The 19940-nt window shown below is 37.3% G+C and overlaps 1 pseudogene; it reads left to right on the top strand.

Moving 5' to 3' along the window:
• Positions 1-19940, top strand: part of LOC127181560 (NACHT, LRR and PYD domains-containing protein 12-like) — a 333774-nt pseudogene that overhangs the window by 17622 nt on the left and 296212 nt on the right.

Raw genomic sequence — 19940 nt, 5'->3', positions numbered from 1 at the left:
TGTCACGACGTACTTCGGATTCATAACGAGGTCTTTTAGGTTTCGTAACTTTATACATGTTTTGTCCGACACGTTCGTAGCTGCAGCTGTAACTAGAGCAGAGCTGCCAACCCGGATGACGAAACTCTACTGACTTCGTGATTGGTAGATAGCTGGAGGGTGGCGCCTCAGACCAAAACACAACATGACAACATCAACATCAGTTGAGGGCTGCAACTTTCACTTTTAAATGGCAATATCCTGGCCGGACCACTGTTGTCAGTGATATAAGTATTTGAAATGAACATGATTTCTTAATGTCTAGTGACATGTCAGGGCCATTTTATGATTAACTGAAATAAATTTCTTACATACGGTTCCTTTAAATAGCATAAATTATTATTCTGTGATGTCATTAACAACGGCCATTGTTGAACTAATGTGGTTCAAACGACGGAGATGCGACCGTGTTCAGGAAACAGTCGTGACTAGTTAGTTAGTTTCCACAACAATGCATCATACTATGGAGGTTAATCAGCGATTATGTCATTGTACGGGAAACGCACCCCTGGTCCGTACGTATCACAGATCTACTGCGATCCATTTAGTCCCTATAGGCTATATGACAGATCAGAGCCAATGCTTCAGGGAAATTGCTTTGCCGGTCCAATGGCAGACTCCAGCAAAAGTTTTGTGTACACTGATTCATACATACCAATCACGTGTGCATATCTGTATCTTGAAAAGAATACAGCTTCAGTAAAATTATGTATATTTCAGTTAATAATTATAATTTAGTGTTTTTTTTTTTATTTATTTATTTTATTATTATTATTCTTTTTTTGTGAGACCTTCATTTTTGCGATTATTTTGCAGCCTTTAGTTTTGTCTTCAGCTAATGACATGCATGCTCGATATGATTGAAATCAGGAAAGTGACTTGGCCATTGCAGAATATTTAATTTGCTAACCTGCTTTTGCTGTATGTTTTGGGTGATTGTCCATTTGTACTATGAAGCGCCGTCCATTTGCTCATTTGCCCATTTAACCTTTGCCCCATTTGACTAAATCTGGGCAAAAAGTATATCCTTATACACTTCAGAATTTGTCTGGCTGCTTCTGTCCTGTCACATCATCACTAAATACCAGTAACCCAGTGCCACTGGAAGCCATGCATGCCTACGCCATCACACTGCTCCACCATGTTTCACAGATGATGTTGTATGGTTTGGATCATGAGCTGTTCCAAGCCTTCTGCATACTTTTTCTTCCCATCCTTTTGGTACAGGTTGATCTTAGTTTCAGCTGCAAAAAGAATGCTTTTCCAGAAGTTGACTTCTTTAGATGTTTTTTGGCAAAGTCTAATCTGGCCTTGTTTGCACCTTGTGGTTAACCTTGGTTTGCACCTTTTGTATTTGCTCTTGTGAAGTCTTTTCTTGATTGTAGACTTTAACAGTGACACTCCTAATGTTCTTTCTGTCTCTCTAATGGTTTTGTTTTTGAAGCCTAGCAATTGTCTGTTTCATTTGTACGGACAGATCCTTTGACTGCATGATTTGGGTTCACAGCAACAGCTTCCAAATGCAAATAGCACACTTCCATAAGTGTGCCATTTTCACACACAAATCGCCGATGAATGGTGCTTTTACACCGAGTGCGAACCAAATTAGCCTCCTGCTAATTCATGCCTGCATGCTAGGTGGTGTCGACCAACAATGCATTTTTCCTTATATATCTTGTATATGGATTTAACATTGTCCGCTGCTCAATATACAGCATTAACTTAAAATGAACAAAGTTTGGTTCTATGCCAGAAACACAAACTATCTATAATGCTTACAAGAAGACATCTTAAAATAAAACTGAAGTAAAATTAGCGTCATGCCACATTTGAAAATGTATATAATTATTAATTTATTTGCTTAAAATCCACTTTAAACCATGAGTGCTTGTAATAACTGCTGATTGTGATTTATAGTTAATTCTGATTCTATAGTAGGCAGACATGTACTCTTTGTATGTTTAATAACGCCACACTGCTTATTGTCATAAACATCCTTTATTGTTAGAAAAATGCCATGAGCTGCATACAAAAACACATGCAGAAAATATACCATATATATATAACATAATCATGTCTATTTGCTTTCATATTTCATGTGTAGAACAGTAGAAAAATGTTTCATTCAGTTTTTTTAATAATATAAGAGTTTTAATAATATACGAGAATAAATACTCGTGCACATGGAAGAAAATGGACAGCGCTCTCCTCCAGATCATATAATTCACTGGAGAATTAATAGGAATAGAAATTATATTAAGAACATGTGAGAATAATCTGTTCTCAGATACAGTGATAAAAAAACGCATCCACTTCTCTCTCGGAATACTTTTCTTCTGTGTGTTTACACTGGTTTTCCGAAACAGCACCACCACTCTATTCTTTTTGTACAACAGCAGTTGCTGTGGCCACATGATATAATGCTCAAATATTATTGGATGGCCCATGTTTCGCTTTGCGAAACTGAAAAGATTTGTTGGACTGGTTGGAAAAAGATGCAGACCCATGTTTATCCTAGGTTATCCTGTTTCCTATCCGGGGGACTATTTAAGTCGGACACTTCCACACACACACAGCCCTGAGTATAGACCAATAGAGTATGGGAACGTGACGTCAGCAAAGCACAGCATTCTGGGACTTTGGGACATGGACACTACAGTCTAGACTGGGTAATAGTGGAGGTAGATGTTAAAATTTATATTGTATATTTAAAAACACATTAGAATGGAGAACGCTTGCTCTGACATAAACTGTCATGTCTGCTGTCATGACCGGAGTGGATAACAGATCTAAAGTAAAGCGCAATTTTATGCTTTTTAGCTTGAAACAACACAATGGCTCAATGAAAATAAACAACTTCGAAATCTGGCTTTGTCGTTTGTATTTATTATTAATTACAGATTCATAATTTCAGATCCACATGAATTTGTAAGTGCTCATGCTATGAATAACACCTTTGGAAATGTAATTTAATCTGTGATATGACTCGTTGCGATCACTGTCTTTGTAAGAAATCATGTTTGTATAAGTCGAGTAAAACTGATTGCACTTTATCCCTTAATTAAATTAGGATGATATGATATATGATCAAATACATCAGCGTTTACTTTACTTAGGAATATTCATTCATGGATTTGTGCTACGCCACCACCTGCATCATCTTTACACACAGACTAAACTTACTAAGCGTGACATATATGCTGTCTTCGAACTGTAATCAGGGCAGAAAATTTCAAGTTCGCAGGGCACTTACTTTTGAATAGAACAGACATTTGAGATACACACAAAATGTTCAGAGCAGTGGAACACTTACACGATCAACTGGCTGAGATCAAGCTATGGTGTGTTTATTTTATCTGGCAGATAACTGCAAAAGAGAAAGTAATTCGGTCCTGTGTGTGGTACAGTAGAAGGCGGCTGTATTATTTCTGTGAGTGTGTATGTCTCGTGTTATGGCCACATGACTGAATGCTCGAATGAACGCAATGGATTCTAATATTAGTACATTTATTCTAAGCAAGTGCAAGCAGCTCTTAAAAATATTAATGCAAATACAGTCGTGATTTGTGTTTATTGTCATTGTACGCTATTTAGCTATTGTACGCTAAAACATGGCGGCGACTACCCAGAATGCAATTGTAACCCTGACTTTATTTCAGAGATCATAGTTAGAATTGTATATAGTTTAAAAATGAATCAAAAGATATAGATATACAATTTTCAAATAAATCATACTGTGAGAATAAAAATAATGATTGTGGAAAAAATAAAATAAATTAAATCTGCTGTAATGGAGAAGTGGCCATTGAGAAAAAACCTAGAAGCTCCGCCCCTGCTGAGTCAGCAGAAGCTAGGGGGAGGGGGAGAGCTATCGATATAGCGGAAGACAACAGAAAATAGAAAAAGTGAAACAGAAAACAGAAAAATATAGGTTTAAAGAGTCACATTTGATTAAAACCCCTTTGGAATTCATTAGGGGAACTTCATATCTGAGAGATACGGTTACTCTTTTTCTTGAAGAGGATTTAAATTTTGTGGATTGCCGTGTAGAAGTGTTGGATGCGGTGAGTTGCTGATTTAATTGTTGTTTATTGTGAAAAAGGCATACAACAGTTGTTCAAATTCAAATGTTTATTGAAATTGTAAAATGTATCGGTTAATTGTATTTGTTTGTATGTTGTTTTGCAATGTAAAAGATGTTCGTTGAGTTAATTAGTCTCACATGTAGCTGTAATTCACGTGGCTTTAAAGCGTAGTACACGTGAGCCTAAAAAAAAGAGAGAGAGGTTAATTTGAGATTATTGTAAACATTGTCATTATGTTAATGCTGTTTGTAATGTGAGGAAGTCACTTACCTAAAGGGTATTGTGCACCCAGATAAACATATGATGTGTTGCCATCTCTGACTTTTATTAGGTCAGGTTTTTGAATTCATCGGAAAGTTCCGTTGATGGCGAGCTACCCAGTCGAATACTAGGAGAGGAGGGGAGGAGCGTTGTCAAGAGGATTAACAGCGACTGAAATCGTGTTTATTTCGTTTTCTGCGGAAGGATGCTTTTCTTTTCCTCGGATGGAACTGTGAATGGACAGATGCATTGTTGAATTTGAGATAAGTGACTGTGGAACAAAGAAAAACTGATATCAGTGACTAATTGAACTGAACTGTGACATACTTCCAAAGCATTTGTTTTGGACAAAAAGGTATCGTTTTATACAGTGAATTTGGTGTCACTGTAAGTTGTGATTACTGAGAAATTGAAGAGTTTGTATTTTTTTTCCTACATTGAACAAAAGTGATTTGTTCTTATTGTCCTATTGTTTATTTAATTATTGCTTTCTTTTAAAAGGCCTACTATATAATTTGGGGAAAAAACATTATTAAAAGTAAAGTACTTACTGTACTACAGACTCCTGTGTCCTTCAGTTCATACCCACTACCTCCTGTAGCCGTTCCTGTGATCTTCTGATTGGTTTATATATGTATTTCACCTAAAGCATTACAAGTTAAATACTCTTTTGCTATAGTAGGTTACTACTCACAACCGAAATAGACTTTTGAGATATATATGATTTGTGTCACGCGCTACACAATGCGCAGTGACATAGATTCCCAAGCTCTATTATCAGCCTACGTCACACAGACCTGTTGCCTGTTGAGGCATGCTATGTAATTTGCACTTGACTTGATTTGGGTACATGATAACCTCTATTATCTACCAAACAAGTGTTCTGGGCTGACTGTTTGCTCTCATCTCTGTGTATCAGATTTAAGAGGAAAAGAAAAAAAAGCCACCCACAGACCACCAGATTAGAGCCCGACTGATAAAGGATTTTGAAGGCCGATACCGATACAAATATTTATTGGTTTTAAAATTCAATATTCCGATATATCGGCCGATATTTTTTATTTTTTTTTTAAATTTAGGAAACGCGCAACAAAACATTAACAGATTTCCTTAACATTAGTTATTTGTAGTTATTTATGAGTTTTAATTAACATAATATGATAATGCATTTTAAAAAGAAACTTGTTTCTTTTATTGTCACAACAGAACAGAGGAACATCAAAATATATTAAAGTTATGATAAATAAAATGTATAAAAATACGAACTTATTTATTACTATCATCATCATTTATATTATCATTAAACAAGATAAAGGTCACTCCTAAATGTTTGTGTGCGTGTGTAATAATTAGTCCCTACATTGCCTTCCCCACTAACGCAGAACGTTTTAGGGAACGTTAGGAGAACGTTTGGTGTAACCAAAAACTAACGTTCCCAGAACGTTAAGCAAACTTTCCATGGGAACCAAAACCTAACCAAAAACGAACCTTCAGGGAACGTTCGGGAACCAAAAACTAACGTTCCCAGAACGTTCTGGGAACCATAAATTGTTAGCTGGGTTATAAGCTACCTTATAATTACAATGTCAGCTTGCTTATCCCTTTACCTGCACTTTTTAAATTCTTTCCACCAAGCTACATCAAACCATTTTCAATCATCAGTTGCTGCCTGCCTTCTAAAACCTACTATTTAGCGATCTAAATCCATTATGTGACTCGTTAATGCTGCGGCTGAACGACAGTCTGCAACGCACACTTGGCGTCATTGGATTTCACACACATGTAAAAGAAAAGCTAACTTTTATGCACAAGCTACGTTTGATACTTTTTCTCTATGTCTAAATGTTCACTCCTCGCAAGTCTAACTTACATTTTACAATGCAGGGACTGTAACTAGAGATATGCTAGTTATAAATACAGTAATCATTACTTTATTTAGGCAGAATAAGTTCGTTGTGGTTTCCAAGCTCATTAATGTTAACGTTAGCGGTCTTCCACTGATAGTGGCATTAGCTATCTTTGTGGTTAGTTAGTCTATGATGAGCCATAATTTAGCAATAGATAACGTCATACTGAAAATTGTAAAACATACATTTTCAATATAACAGGCCAAGGAGAAATGATACGTCTCATTGCTATAACTGTCACGCTATTAAAGAAATACTTCAGTCTCATTGTCAAAAGTTAAAAGGACAGTCAGTCAACTACACTGTAACAACGTAACGTAATTACTAGCTAATTCCGCTTCACTCTCGGCTTATTTAACAGCAGCAAAACTGGACATGATAGTCACGAATTTTGTCATGCTTATTTGAGTTAAGAGAACTGATGGGGATGTTCTTTTAATTGTTATTCAAGCAATGTATGTCTCGTGACCAACTCACCATGAACACACTTCACCGATGATCTCACTCGCGGATAACTGGTTCTCTCTGCCCGACTCTGGCTGGATCAGCAGGTTGCAGGATGTGTGGCGCGTTATACACAAGTGTTGCCAACAGGGACTGTGTAGAGTGCCCTCTGGTGGACAAACTATACAACGCCAACACTCATGACATGGTTGAAGGGTGTTTCATCCATTTTTATTTTATTTTTGAAATATTCATTTATCGGCCATTATAAATGCCGATACTGATAGTTTGGAAAATGCCTAATATCGGCCTGCCGATAAATCGGTCGGGCTCTACACCAGATAATGTTACTGATGAGGTTGCATCAGAATACTCAGGAGCTTGCCTGTCCTCAGGCGACTGCAGAATGGAGCATGGTGCTGGTCCTTGCACTGGTAAAAACTTGTGATATCTTAACTAATGTAGGACAGTCATTATTAGGATGAATCAGGTCACCCTGTTTATATATTGTTCGATACAGCAGATCTGTGTTGCGAATGAAGTCGAACATTCTGTTCAGCACATGATGTTTAAAAACATCTATCAAATAAAAGAGAAAAGCTAAACTAAGACAAGTGACAGTTCATCTTTTAATTTAAGTCAATTACAATCTAATCTCTATTGCAGAAGCCACAGTCCCAAAGGTTCTCCATGATGATCTGGAGTGTGTCAACCTGTGTTTGGAGAACGACAAACTGAAATCTGAGAATGAGAAACTAAAGGAAGGACTTTTAGAAAAACACAATTTTCCTTTAGCTCTAGCAAGAGCAAAGCAGTGCATGTTCTGTTTTTCACAGATCTGACCAGTGTAATTTTTGAGTGGTTGCTTCACAAACTTAAAGACAGTGTAAAGGTGCGTGGCTTTATGAACCTGGAGGACCATCTATTAGCCATCCTAATTAAACTAATATTAGGGCTCAGCAACAAGATTTAATGTCACAGAATGTAACATCTCTACAAATTTTTGGGGGGGGCTTTTGTGGCTATAATGGACAGAACAGTAGAGAGATGACAGCAAAGTACTGGGCAGAGAGAGGGGAAGGGGATCAGCAAAGGAACTTGAGACAGGAATCGAACTTGGGTCGCCACGAGCACAGTTGCGCTATATGTCAGCGCACTAACCACAAGGCTATCGGTGCCAACACATCTCTACAATTTTAAGAAGTTGGCTCCCAGTTATGTCTGCAACTTTAAAGCCTCTCATCAAGTGGCCAAGCAAGTGTGCAATGTTAAAGGAGAAGTCCACTTCCAGAACAAAAATTTTCAAATAATTTACTCACCCCCTTGTCATCCACAATGTCCATGTCTTTCTTTCTTCAGTCATAAAGAAATTATGTTTTTTGAGGAAAACATTTCAGCATTTTTCCCCATATAGTGGACTGATATGGTGCCCCGATTTTGAACTTCCAAAATTCAGTTTAAATGCGGCTTCAAACGATCCCAAATGCAGTTGTAAATTATCCCAGCCGAGGAAGAAGGGTCTTATCTAGCAAAACGGTCGATTATTTTCATTAAAATAATACAGTTATATAATTTGCTTCGAAGTTTTCATTCTGATTTCTTCTTTTTTTTTTTTTTGGCACTGTTCACAATACCAATCCACAACCTTTCTTCTTACACTGGCACATGTGTAGTGGAAATGGTTCTTGCACTTTGCACAGTCAATCATTATCCCAAAGTCTGGCCTTTGACAGTGTGGGCAAACTGTAGGTGCATGCATCAGTGGATCCATGTTGCGCGTTAACAGTTCAGGCAAAACACTCTGTTTGAAAAACACTTCAGCTTTAGGCAGGACTGCTTGCAGCATTTCTTCATCTCTGCTGATGCAGTTGATAGTAACATCTTGCTTTGTCCAAACCACAAAGTCGCAGTACTGGGTGTTGCATACATACATGTGAAGCTGCACTTGATGGTAATATTTAGGGATGCACCGATACCACTTTTTTCAGTACTCACCCGATACCGATACTTTTATTTTTGGTACTTGCCGATTCCGAGTACCGATACCGATATTTTAAAATTTACCAGTAGATTTGTAAAATATAGGGTACAGAAACTAAAAGATTATGTATAATGATAGTTGGTCAACTTTATTTATCAAATAGATACAGTCAAACCAAAATGTATTTAGAACCCATTATAATAAACTGTGTCCTGCACCCACTAGTAAAAAAAAATATATCAAAAATTGTCAAAAGATGGTGTATATCTATTGTCTGAATAATTTTTGGGTTGACTATATATCCCTTAATTATTTTTATTTTTACACTTAATTATGCCCATTAAAATGTGTTTTGTTACTTTGACTGTTTGTTTGTTTGTTTGTTTTTTTCTTGCTGTATGGTACATCATCTTCAATTTAATAGCATTAAACTGCTCAATTGCTCAGTACTGTAATCACGCGAACCACTCATTATGAATCTCCTAACTCTGATATTTTCAGAAATATAAGTCACGTTTTTTTATCTGAAATATGCTGCTATTTGGGCTACAATCCAAAGCGACTCAAATAATGGAGAATCACTCGTGAAGCAAGCAAAACATGCGCAAGTACAGTACTGCCTATCGCATTTCACACAGCCTGCTATAGTTTCACTTCCGCCGGACATTCGTGTATGCTTAAGGTTGAAAAAAAAACGATGTTTATAGCGAATGCCCCTCTCTCTATATATTTTTTTTATATCTACGAATTTGTTTTAATCCAAAAGATGTGTGTGCTAAATATGCGAACATCAGTAAAGATCACGCAACAGCCGCGCTCTCTCTCTTTCGCTGTCTCGCGCTCTCTCTCTCACTCCCTCTCTATCTATACCGTTAAATAACTTGTGCATTGATTTACTTCAATTGTTTTTGACATTTCTCACCGAACTACAAACTTTCCAGTGATGTCAAGGTGGGATATTAACTGGACAAGCCCGCACATCTTGGCCGCCGCGCGCTCAATCCAGTCTCCGTGCTTTGCCTATCAGCTGACGCGGTCCAGTTATACAAGCTTAATACTGAATGTTTAACATTATATTACTTACATACACATACTTCGTAGACATCCTTAATCTCTAATGACTTCATTCGGCTGCCTGTTGTTCTGTTGTCGGTGTTTCTTTGCCTGCATACGCACTTGTCACATGATGTGGTATTGGCGTTTGGTATCGGGGCATTTTAACGAGTACGAGTACAGGAGCTCAGTATGGTGCATCCCTAGTAATATTCATGATTCTTCTTTAGTTGCAGTGCTTTGTCCAAACGGAACTCTGTGTCCTCACTACTCCCTGTCAGACCATCACGGTATTTGTAGGGGCACTTAATCTCTACAGTTGCTTTCCCACAGCAGGTACAGTTTGCTATTCCATCTGCCCGCAGAGCTCCACGTCAAAGTTTAGATGTTTTGTTTTCATTATTTCTGTGTATTGTCTCCTGGCTGTGTCCTCCATATCCCTTCCCCAAAGTACTGTAGGGACATGGGACAACTCTTGTTTGTTGTAGTGCATTACCTGTTTAACAAGGTTTGTTCTAGTGCTCTCAGTTACTACAGTGCACACACAGTTTAGGGTTGTGCTCTTTATCCTTCCAGTCCTGTGTCAAGTGCCATGCCTATGAGTGAGCCTGATTTTTAGTCGTAAGCTCAAGGTGAACACACAGCTCATTAGTAAACTCCTTTCCTAGTTTTTCAAAGGTCTCTTTACTCCTCTCTTGCAGTTCATTTTGGCTGAGGCATCTCAGATTGGCATCATACAGAGCTACCAGTGGCTCTGGCAGGTCTCCGGTCTCTGTGTCAGATTCTGATGTGGAATCTGTCTCACTGCATTCAATGCTAGTTAGCACAGCTGCATCAGGTTCCAGTTCATTCAGTTCTGCAACGTCCTCATCTGTCAGTTGTGAATACACTAAAAAATAAACGTTAGATAACTTATTTTAATACACATTGCAGTCAAAGCTGGTTAGATATAATATCATTAAAGGATTAGCTACTTCCAGAACAAAAATGTATAGATAATTTACTCACCCCCTTGTCGTCCAAGATGTTCATCTCTTTCTTGTAAAGAAATATATATATATATATATATATATAATGTATATATATAATATATATATATTCCAAAATGCAGTTAAAATGCAGCTTCAAAGGGCTCTAAATGATCCCAGCCAAGGAAGAAGGGTCTTGTCTAGTGAAACGATTGGTTATTTTCTGAAAAAATGTACAATTGATACAATTTTTAACCACAAATGCTCGTCTTGTCTAGCTCTGCAATGCATATGCTTACTCTGTGCACTCCGGTTCAAGACAGTTAGGTTATGTCGAAAAACTCCCATCTCATTTTCTCCTCCATCTTCAAAATTGTCCTACGTTGCTGCAGAAGTACTGACCCAGTGTTAACTAAGTGAATGTGCAAAGAAAGTCAAACATCCTTTACAAAAAAAAGGTAAAACAGCGGTGTAGGATGATTTTGAAGTTGGAGGAGAAAATAAGGTTGGAGTTTTTGGACATACCCTAACTGTCTTGAACAGGAGTGCACAAAGTACGCGTGCATTAACATATACATTAAAAATTGTATAAATTGTACATTTTTTCAGAAAATAACCAATCGTTTCACTAGACGACCCTTCTTCCTTGGCTGGGATCATTTAGACCCCTTTGAAGCACCATAGAAGCCCACTGTATGTAGAAAAATCCTGAAATGTTTTTCTCAAAAAACAATTTCTTTATGACTGAAGAAAGACATGAACATCTCGCATGACATGGTGAGTTAATTATCTGTACATTTTTGTTCTGGAAGTGAAATAATCCTTTAATAGTTACATGGCACTGATTATAACTTATGTTTTTACATTAATTACACTACTGGTCAAAAGTTTAAGAACATCTCCAGTTTGTAGTTTTATTTAAATAGTTCAAGTCCAGTGAATTGTACAAAAGTAAGCTGCAAATTGCCAAAGTTAAAAACAACATTTACTTATTAATACAGGCTGTTCAAAGGTGGTCACACACTGGGACACCTGTAGAAATGTGTTTTGCTACTTTCAAGGCTTCATCATCTTTCAAGGCTTCATTTTCTTCCGTTGCTTCAAAATAATCAAAAAAGGTAAGGACAAAATATAGGTCAGCAAAACTCAGAAATAATGTAATTTTCAATGCAAAAACACCTTGGAACAGCCGGAGTTAATACACCCTCAGAAGCTTTATTTGTACAATATTGCAACTAAAAGGTCAATTAATGAAAAAAAGTAAAAAAATATATATATATAATTAATAGCTGCTTGTTATATGTACATGACCTGATCTCTAATACATTGTTCTTTCTATGCTTTACTCTAACTGGCTGCAGTTGAGTGTCTTTACTCTTAGCCTTTCTGAAGCTGATCTCACTCAGTCTGGCTGGTTTCACCTCTCTCTTGGATGGCTGGATCCACATATTTGTCCCTGAAGTACAACATCTCTCCATCTTTCCTATCCTGACCCATAGCTTAACTTTAAACATAAGTACAGCTGCATGGCTGCAGCATGACCCTAACCTGCACAAAATGTTATAATTTTATGTTTTAAATGTTTAAATGTTTAAATGTTTTAATTAGAAACACATTGGTTTAAATTGTGCTTTAGGCTATACATACACCTGATTTCAGCAAATAAGCAGTTAAATTTTGTTGCTGAGACTGAATGAAAATAGTGAAATTTAAGATAGTAAATTTTAGTTACATACCCAACCATAAAGGTAAACACTTGTCATTGTAGTGAGACAACGAAATTTGTTTGGTAGCTCTCAGAGAGAACAGCAACAATAAGAAAAGTAGAAAGAAAATTAGAAATAGACAAACATTAAACAATATGCTTTCACTGAATTATAAAAAATATTATATACAGTGAAAAAAAAGTGCAGTGCGTGTTCATTAGTGCAAAGAATGATTAAAAATAAGGAAATATTACACAATATTAATAATAATAGTAATTATAATAATATTATTATGAGTTATGAAAACGTTCTGTAAACATTGGGGAAGGGGGCAATCAGTTGGTTTAATATGATTCCACCTTCAATCCTCAACAGCTCTGTGTGTGTGTTTTTTGGGGAGGGGGTGTAATACAGGCTACTGCTCTGGAAAAGAAGCTGTTTCTCAGTCTGTTAGTGTATGTCCTTATTGTCCTGTATCTATTGCCCAATGGAAGGGACACAAACAGACTGTATATTGGATGGGTTGGATCCTTGATAATGTTACTAGCTCTCTTGTGTAAGCGGCTAGCATAGACTATGTCGAGGTTGGGGAGTTGGGTCCGACAGTCCTTTGTGCAGTCTTAACTGTCTGGGCCAGGTCCCTCCGGTTCTCTGCTATGCCGCTGGTGTACCACACTGTGATGCAGTGACAGAGAATGCTCTCAATCGTGCTTCTGTAGAAGTTCACTAAGAGCTGAGATGATACTTTGGCCTTCTTGAGCTTTCTCAGGAAGAAAAACCTCTGCTGGGCTTTCTTCACTAAGTGGAAAGTGTTCATAGTCCATGTTAAATCCTTTGTAATGTAGACCCAGGAATTTGATGTCATTAACCTTCTTAACCTCATCACCATTTATGTGGAGGTGTCGTTTTCCTGGTTCTTCTATAGTCCACAATGATCTCCTTTGTTTTAGTGGTGTTCAGAACCAGGTCACTATCCACACACCATTCAACCAAATGCTGAACCTCCTCTCTGTAGTAGATCTCATTGTTTTCTGATATCAGTCCCACTATTGTGGTGTCATCAGCAATCTTTACTTTGGTGTTAGAGGAGTGGATGGGTTTGAAGTCATGAGTGAATAGGGTAAAAAGAGATGGGCTGAGGACACAACCCTGTGGTGCTCCTGTATTCAGAATAAGAGTGGATGATGTGTGATTGCCCACATTCTGTGGTCTGTTTGTGAGAAAGTCCAGAATCCATATACAGAGTTTGAAAGTTAATCCCAAACTGCTCATCTTGTACACCAGTTTATGGGGCACTATTGTAACTAAAATCTACAAATAACAACCTAACATACGTGTTGGGATGCTCCAGATGTGATAAGCTGGTGTAAAGTACGAATGAGATTGCATCCTCTGTTGATGTGTTCCTACAGTAGGCAAACTGATGGCTGTCCAGAACAGTGGGGATGGTGGCTTTGATGTGAGAAAGGACAAGCCTTTTAAAGCACTTCATAGCAATTGGTATCAGAGCAACTGGTCGACAGTCGTTCAGACACTTTACTGTTTTTTGGCAATGGAAAAATAGTGGTGGATTTGAGGCATGTAGGAATTACAGCCTGCTGCAAAGACAGGTTGAAGATATTGGTAAACACCCCGGCTAGTTGATCAGCACATAACTTCAATGTACGGCCTGGTATCCTGCCTGGTCCTGCCGCTTTATTGATGTCAGTCCCTCTGAAAGTGGATCTCACCTGATAACATTCAAAGACGAGTGTTGGCTCCTCTCTGGATGGTGGTGCTGTCTGAGTTTCCCCTCTGCTGGTGTGATTGTCAATTCGCGCAAAGAACGGATTTAGGGCATCAGGAAGTGTGGTGTCATTGTGGTGCTGTTCTTATAGTCCGTCAGGGCTTCAGTGCCTCTCCACATGCTGCGGGGTTTGTTATTTTTGAAGTGGCCCTCTATACGCTGCTGGTATCTGTGTTTGGCTTTTTAATGCCTTTCTTCAATTCTCTTCGGGCATTACTGTAAGCCAGCCTGTCCCCTGACCTGTGGGTAGCATTCATTGCCCTGAGCAGAGACTGCACATTCCTGTCAAACCATGGTTTTTGGTTTGGGAACATCCTGCTGGTTTTGGTGATTAGCACAATGTCAGTGCAAAAACCTATGTATGCCAAACAGATGAAGTATAGTCCTCCAGGTCTGTGCTCTGAGCAAACAACTCCCAGTCTGTGTTTTCAAAACAGTCCTGCTGCCTTGACGTAGACTCTTCACTTCAGACTTGGACAGTTTTAAGAGTTGGTTTTGTTCAGCAGATGAGAGGTCAGTAAGATGGAGTCAGTTGTATGGAGATGTGGTCGGAAAGGCCAAGGTGTGGAAATGGGGCAGCTTTATAGGCTCCTGCGATGTTAGTGTACACTTGATCCAAAATATTCTTATTGAACTCTGTTCAATTTTTTATTTTATTTATACTCTACATAGGTACAACTGGCATTCAGTTAAAACAGACACAATAATTACAACATATCAAATGCTTTATTTAAAACAGTACATGTATAACATTTAAAAATACAGTCTTCCACTACTGGAACAGTGCAGCTTCACCATTTCTTCTGTCTTAGGATGTTTTGCAGTGCATTATGTTGTATCCTCTGGATTTATCCTCACAAAGAAACAGAAATGGAGAAAGGACATGCAGCCAAAGAATACACAGCCATCTGAAAAACCCAGGTGCTGTTCCAAAACATGGCCATCACCTTTGATCACCATCCACTTTGTTAGTGACAGAAATGTCTTCTCTGAAAAACAAGTAGAAATGACGCACTTTTAAAAGGAAACCCCAACACAGCGTACACTGTAAAAAATAAAAAACACAATTTGTTGAGTCAGCTTAAAATAATTTGTTACCCTGCTGCCTTAAAATTTTAAGTTCAGTCAACTAAAATAAGTTTATTCAACTTGAAATGTTAAGTTGTACTAAGATGTTTGTGTTTGCTAAACTTAACAGATGGGTAAGTAACCCAGCTGCCTTAAAATTTTAAGTTGATTCAATTCAAATATCTAAGTTGTCACTTACTATAATTTAACATTTCAAGTTGAATAAACTTTTTTTGAGTTGACTGAACTTAAAATTTTAAGGCAGTCAGGTTACAAATAATTTTAAGTTGATTCAACAAATAGTTTTTTTTACAGTGTAGATGTTCTCCGGAACTCTCCTACTCTCGTGGGTTCATCCCCGGGCAATCGCCGCAGTGCTGCCCTGCTGCTTCAGCATCTTCCTCGTACATGGTGGTGCAGCACGACTTGACAAAAGACAATACAGAACCCATTAAATAGACTATCTATAGTGGAAGCTTACAGTAAAGTAATGCCCCGTTATATTTCTGACTTACAGATGTACTTCAAGCTCTCGCACTGTCTTACATGAAGGACAAATGGATTTTCCAATCATTACAAGCAATGCAACACACATCCAGTAGTAGTCCGTCCCAAGCTGTTGCGGCGTTGTAGACACGGTGTAGGGCAAATCATGTCAATCCAAATATAATAAATGAGGGAAATAAAACGACCTCAACAGAATGCAGCCAATGAGGCTGTTACAACTAGGGTTGTAACGGTATGAGATTTTCACGGTATGATAATCATCTCAGAAAATATCACGGTTTCGCGGTTTCGTGGTATACGGTATTAAACTATCATTATTAATATTATAATCATCAGCTACAATGACCCTTAAATGAATAAAAAGAGATATGGTTTTTGGTTGAGCATGGTTTATTGTAAAGAATTAACAGAATTATAAACATGATTAGCATGTAAAAAAAATTAGCATGTTACTACATATAACCACATAATGAACCAACAACATGGATGTAAAAGGAACTGAAATGTGGCTATAACTTGGATGAGTTGTCTGATATAATTGGTCTGGATTCTATAATTCAATACAAAATATATTATTTAAAATGCAGTCAGATGAAATGTAACAACTTTTGTTTCTCTACACGAGAGGTTTACTAAATTAAAACGTGGGCAAAAAAGCTATACACAACAGTAATATATTTCAGTCATTACTTCTTCAGGCTAAACCAAACTTTTTTTTTTTTTTTTTGGACAGGTTGTACTAAACACCTATGAGTTTTCAGTTAGTGTATTTGATGATTATTCTTTTAAATAAAATTATAAAATGATCATTAAGTGTTCTCTGAGAGTAGCTCTGGATATGTTCATGTGTTCACGTCTTCACATAGTAAGTGAGACAGCAGACGCTTTAAAAACCATGAGCATCATGCGTACTTGAGTGTGTACTAGATCTACTAGGCAAAACGGCACTGCTCATTCATACAGAGACACAGAATATATAATTACAATATATGGCAGCCTTTTTGCGCTGTATATTCACAGACACGCACATCGCGATTTGATTTACTGCACAGCTATATTTTGATTTATTCATCCATCTATCTATCAAATCGCACATTTTACATGGCATCTGTATTATACTGTAATTGACTCCAATTACATGACTGGATTCCAGGATTCCCTCTGCATCACAGAAATAATACGGCTTTAAGTTATAAATGGAACTTACCTTTATCTTCATGGAGGGATGGTGTTCGCGAATATGGGAGAACGTGTTCGACGTATTTCCTCCTTTTGCGGCCACTCTTCGTCCACATTTCTTGCAAACTGGATATCCATCTTCAAGGACAACCCCACGATCATTTTTCGGATACCCAAAATATTCCCATACTGCAGATTTTAAATTTTTTTTCGGCGGGAGATAGATATTAGAATTTGCAGCCTCTGTATCGGACATTTTCGCCGCTGTGCAGGTATGGGTGGAGTCTAAGCAGTCAAGCGGAAAGAAGTTGCATATACACGGCAGCGCGGGTGAGATCTGGTTTCTTTTTTTTTTTTTTTTTTTCAAAACCGCGGATAAGCAAAGGTGCATGATATGATAATCTTACATGTCAATATCCCAATAAACCGGTATACCGTTACAACCCTAGTTACAACAAATACAGTGGTATACAGCAATTTTAAAAAATACAGTCTCAGTATGTGGGGTCTGACGTCACAGAAAATTCCCATAATGCAATGGTTATTACAGTTATTTACTGCAAAGGGAATTTTCAGTATTATACTGGGTGATATACAGTTACATACAAAAATTTCTAACAGTGTATATACACACTCCCCCACCTTTGTTCTTACCGGAGTCAGCAGTTCTATCTGCTCAGTAAACAGAGCGGCCCGCTAGCGTGATTGCCGTGTCGGGAACAACGCTATCCAGCCAAGTTTCTGTGATTACCATCACACAGTTGTTCAAGCAATGTGAAGTAATCCTTAATCTGATTTCGACCATTTTGTTGACGAGTGACTGGGAGGTGCAGGTGCAGTTCGCAGAGAGAATACAGTTCTTTGTCTTGTTGACGATAACCCAGGCCTTGTACAATTTCGTCTTCTTACCCTGTCTTTGGCTAGGCAGAACCTCCATCTTCAGCACTACAAAGTTTTCAACTTGGTAATCATAAAACTGTATGTCTTGGACATGACCACACCGAACGAAGTTGTACGCTTAAAATTTTTCCCGGGTATAAACACTTGGAGTATCAATGAGGTAATTATATATCTATATGGCCACTGGATGTTGGCAATTTCGTTTCATCATTTACCCATTGGCAAGGTGGTATGGCAAATGGATCAGACGTATCCCACTAACCAACGTTAATTTTGTTCAATAACTGTGCTTATCGCTGGGTGACAAGCTTTTGTAATATGTGGACAACAATTTGAAAATAACATCTAATCAAAATAATCTATAATCTTTTAAAATCTAACTATTTTGTATCTCTGCAATTTTCTATCCGTAAATACTATCTCTCACTGGGTTTCAAGCAACCAAGATGTGCGCACATCCCGGATGTTTACAAACATATAATTGGTCTATTGTTTATTTGTATGTTTCTAGCCTGCTTTGTCATTCCTTCCCACGTACATGTAACACATTGCTTTTCATTTCAAGTGTTTTGTTTTTATGTTATGTTAAGATGATAAAACTGTTTAAATGCTTAAATACAAAGATTTGTCTGATACCTTTTTCTTTTGGATGCTGTATAAAACAAAACCAATTTAAATGTTCTTATTATTCAGTCCCATAGGAACATAAACAGTTAGTAAGTAAAAAGTGAATGAATGAATACAAATTTTGAAATTGTGAGAAGTGGTGAAATAAGCAATGGCTTCTGCTTTACTCCCACCTGAGTTGTAACTGATGTCTTGTTAACTAATTTATAAAATATATAACAACGTTTTTTTTATTATTATTATTATTATTATCTTATATCTTTGAGTTTGAGTTTATGGACCAAAGTAAAAAAATAAAATAAATAATAATATTACTAATAATAATAATAAAATATGAATAGATGAGATTATGGTTTAGAGTCAAATTTTCTTGTGCATATGGTAGCTTGTTTTCCCAGAAAAATCATTAACTGTAGGCTATTAATATTAATATAATCATCCATAGTTTTCACACTATTATTCTTTTTTTCCCCAAGACATGTTTGACATAGAAACAAAAATCATATGATCCATCTCACTGCCATCTTACTACTTTCTGTTGGTTTATAGGATTTTTTTCTCCAAACTGCCCTTTTTCAAAAAATAGTATAGTGGCAAGCGCATTGATCATAAATGACTCTGAGGTGTGTGCAGTCAGCAGATGGTCTTTAGGAGAAAGTATAAAGACTTAAAAAAGACTGGACCTGTTAATCATGTTGTGTATTAAATCTCTCTTTCTGATCGTGAAGTTTCTGCTGTAGATCCTGAACTGAGAGACTGAAGAGTGTCATTGTTCTCTACAGGCTGAACCATTGTGGTGTCACAGATGAAGGTTGTGCTGCTCTGGCTTCAGCTCTGAGATCAAACCCCTCACACCTGAGAGAACTGGATCTGACTAAAAATAAACTAAGAGTCTCAGATGTGAAGCTCCTCTCTGTTCTGAAGGATGATCCACATTATGAACTGAAGATGCTTAAGTGAGTATGATTAAATGGTTTGAAAAGTTAATGTAGTTTCTAACTTGTAACAGTTATTTTCCCATTATAAACATGTTTAAAAAGAGTTTGATTCTGTTTATAGCAGAGGTATCAAACTTAGGTTACAGTCCTACAGAGTTTAACTCATGCAACAATTAAATGGAAATGTTAATTTAATCATACCCTGCGGTACATGAACAGTGTTGATTTCTGGATGTCATCTGCGATTGTAACATGAGTCTTCTCCCGCTTGCATTGTGATCTGTAAACCCTCACTTCTCAATTAATCTTGTTACTAGGGCTGGAACAATTCCTCGATTCTATTCGAGTATTCGATTTTTAAAAATCCTCGGTCGCATTTTGCCTGTGTCGAGTAACCTGCAAAATACCGGAAGTGGCGCATTCCATATATTAAACCCATTTAAAATTCATAATAAAGCATAATGCTATTAAGAATTCATGAACACTACTAT

This window comes from Labeo rohita, chromosome 19, assembly GCF_022985175.1.
Source record: "Labeo rohita strain BAU-BD-2019 chromosome 19, IGBB_LRoh.1.0, whole genome shotgun sequence".
NCBI classification, from domain to species: domain Eukaryota; kingdom Metazoa; phylum Chordata; class Actinopteri; order Cypriniformes; family Cyprinidae; genus Labeo; species Labeo rohita.
Note: the sequence above shows the minus strand (reverse complement) of the source record. Positions and strands in the feature narration are given on the sequence as shown.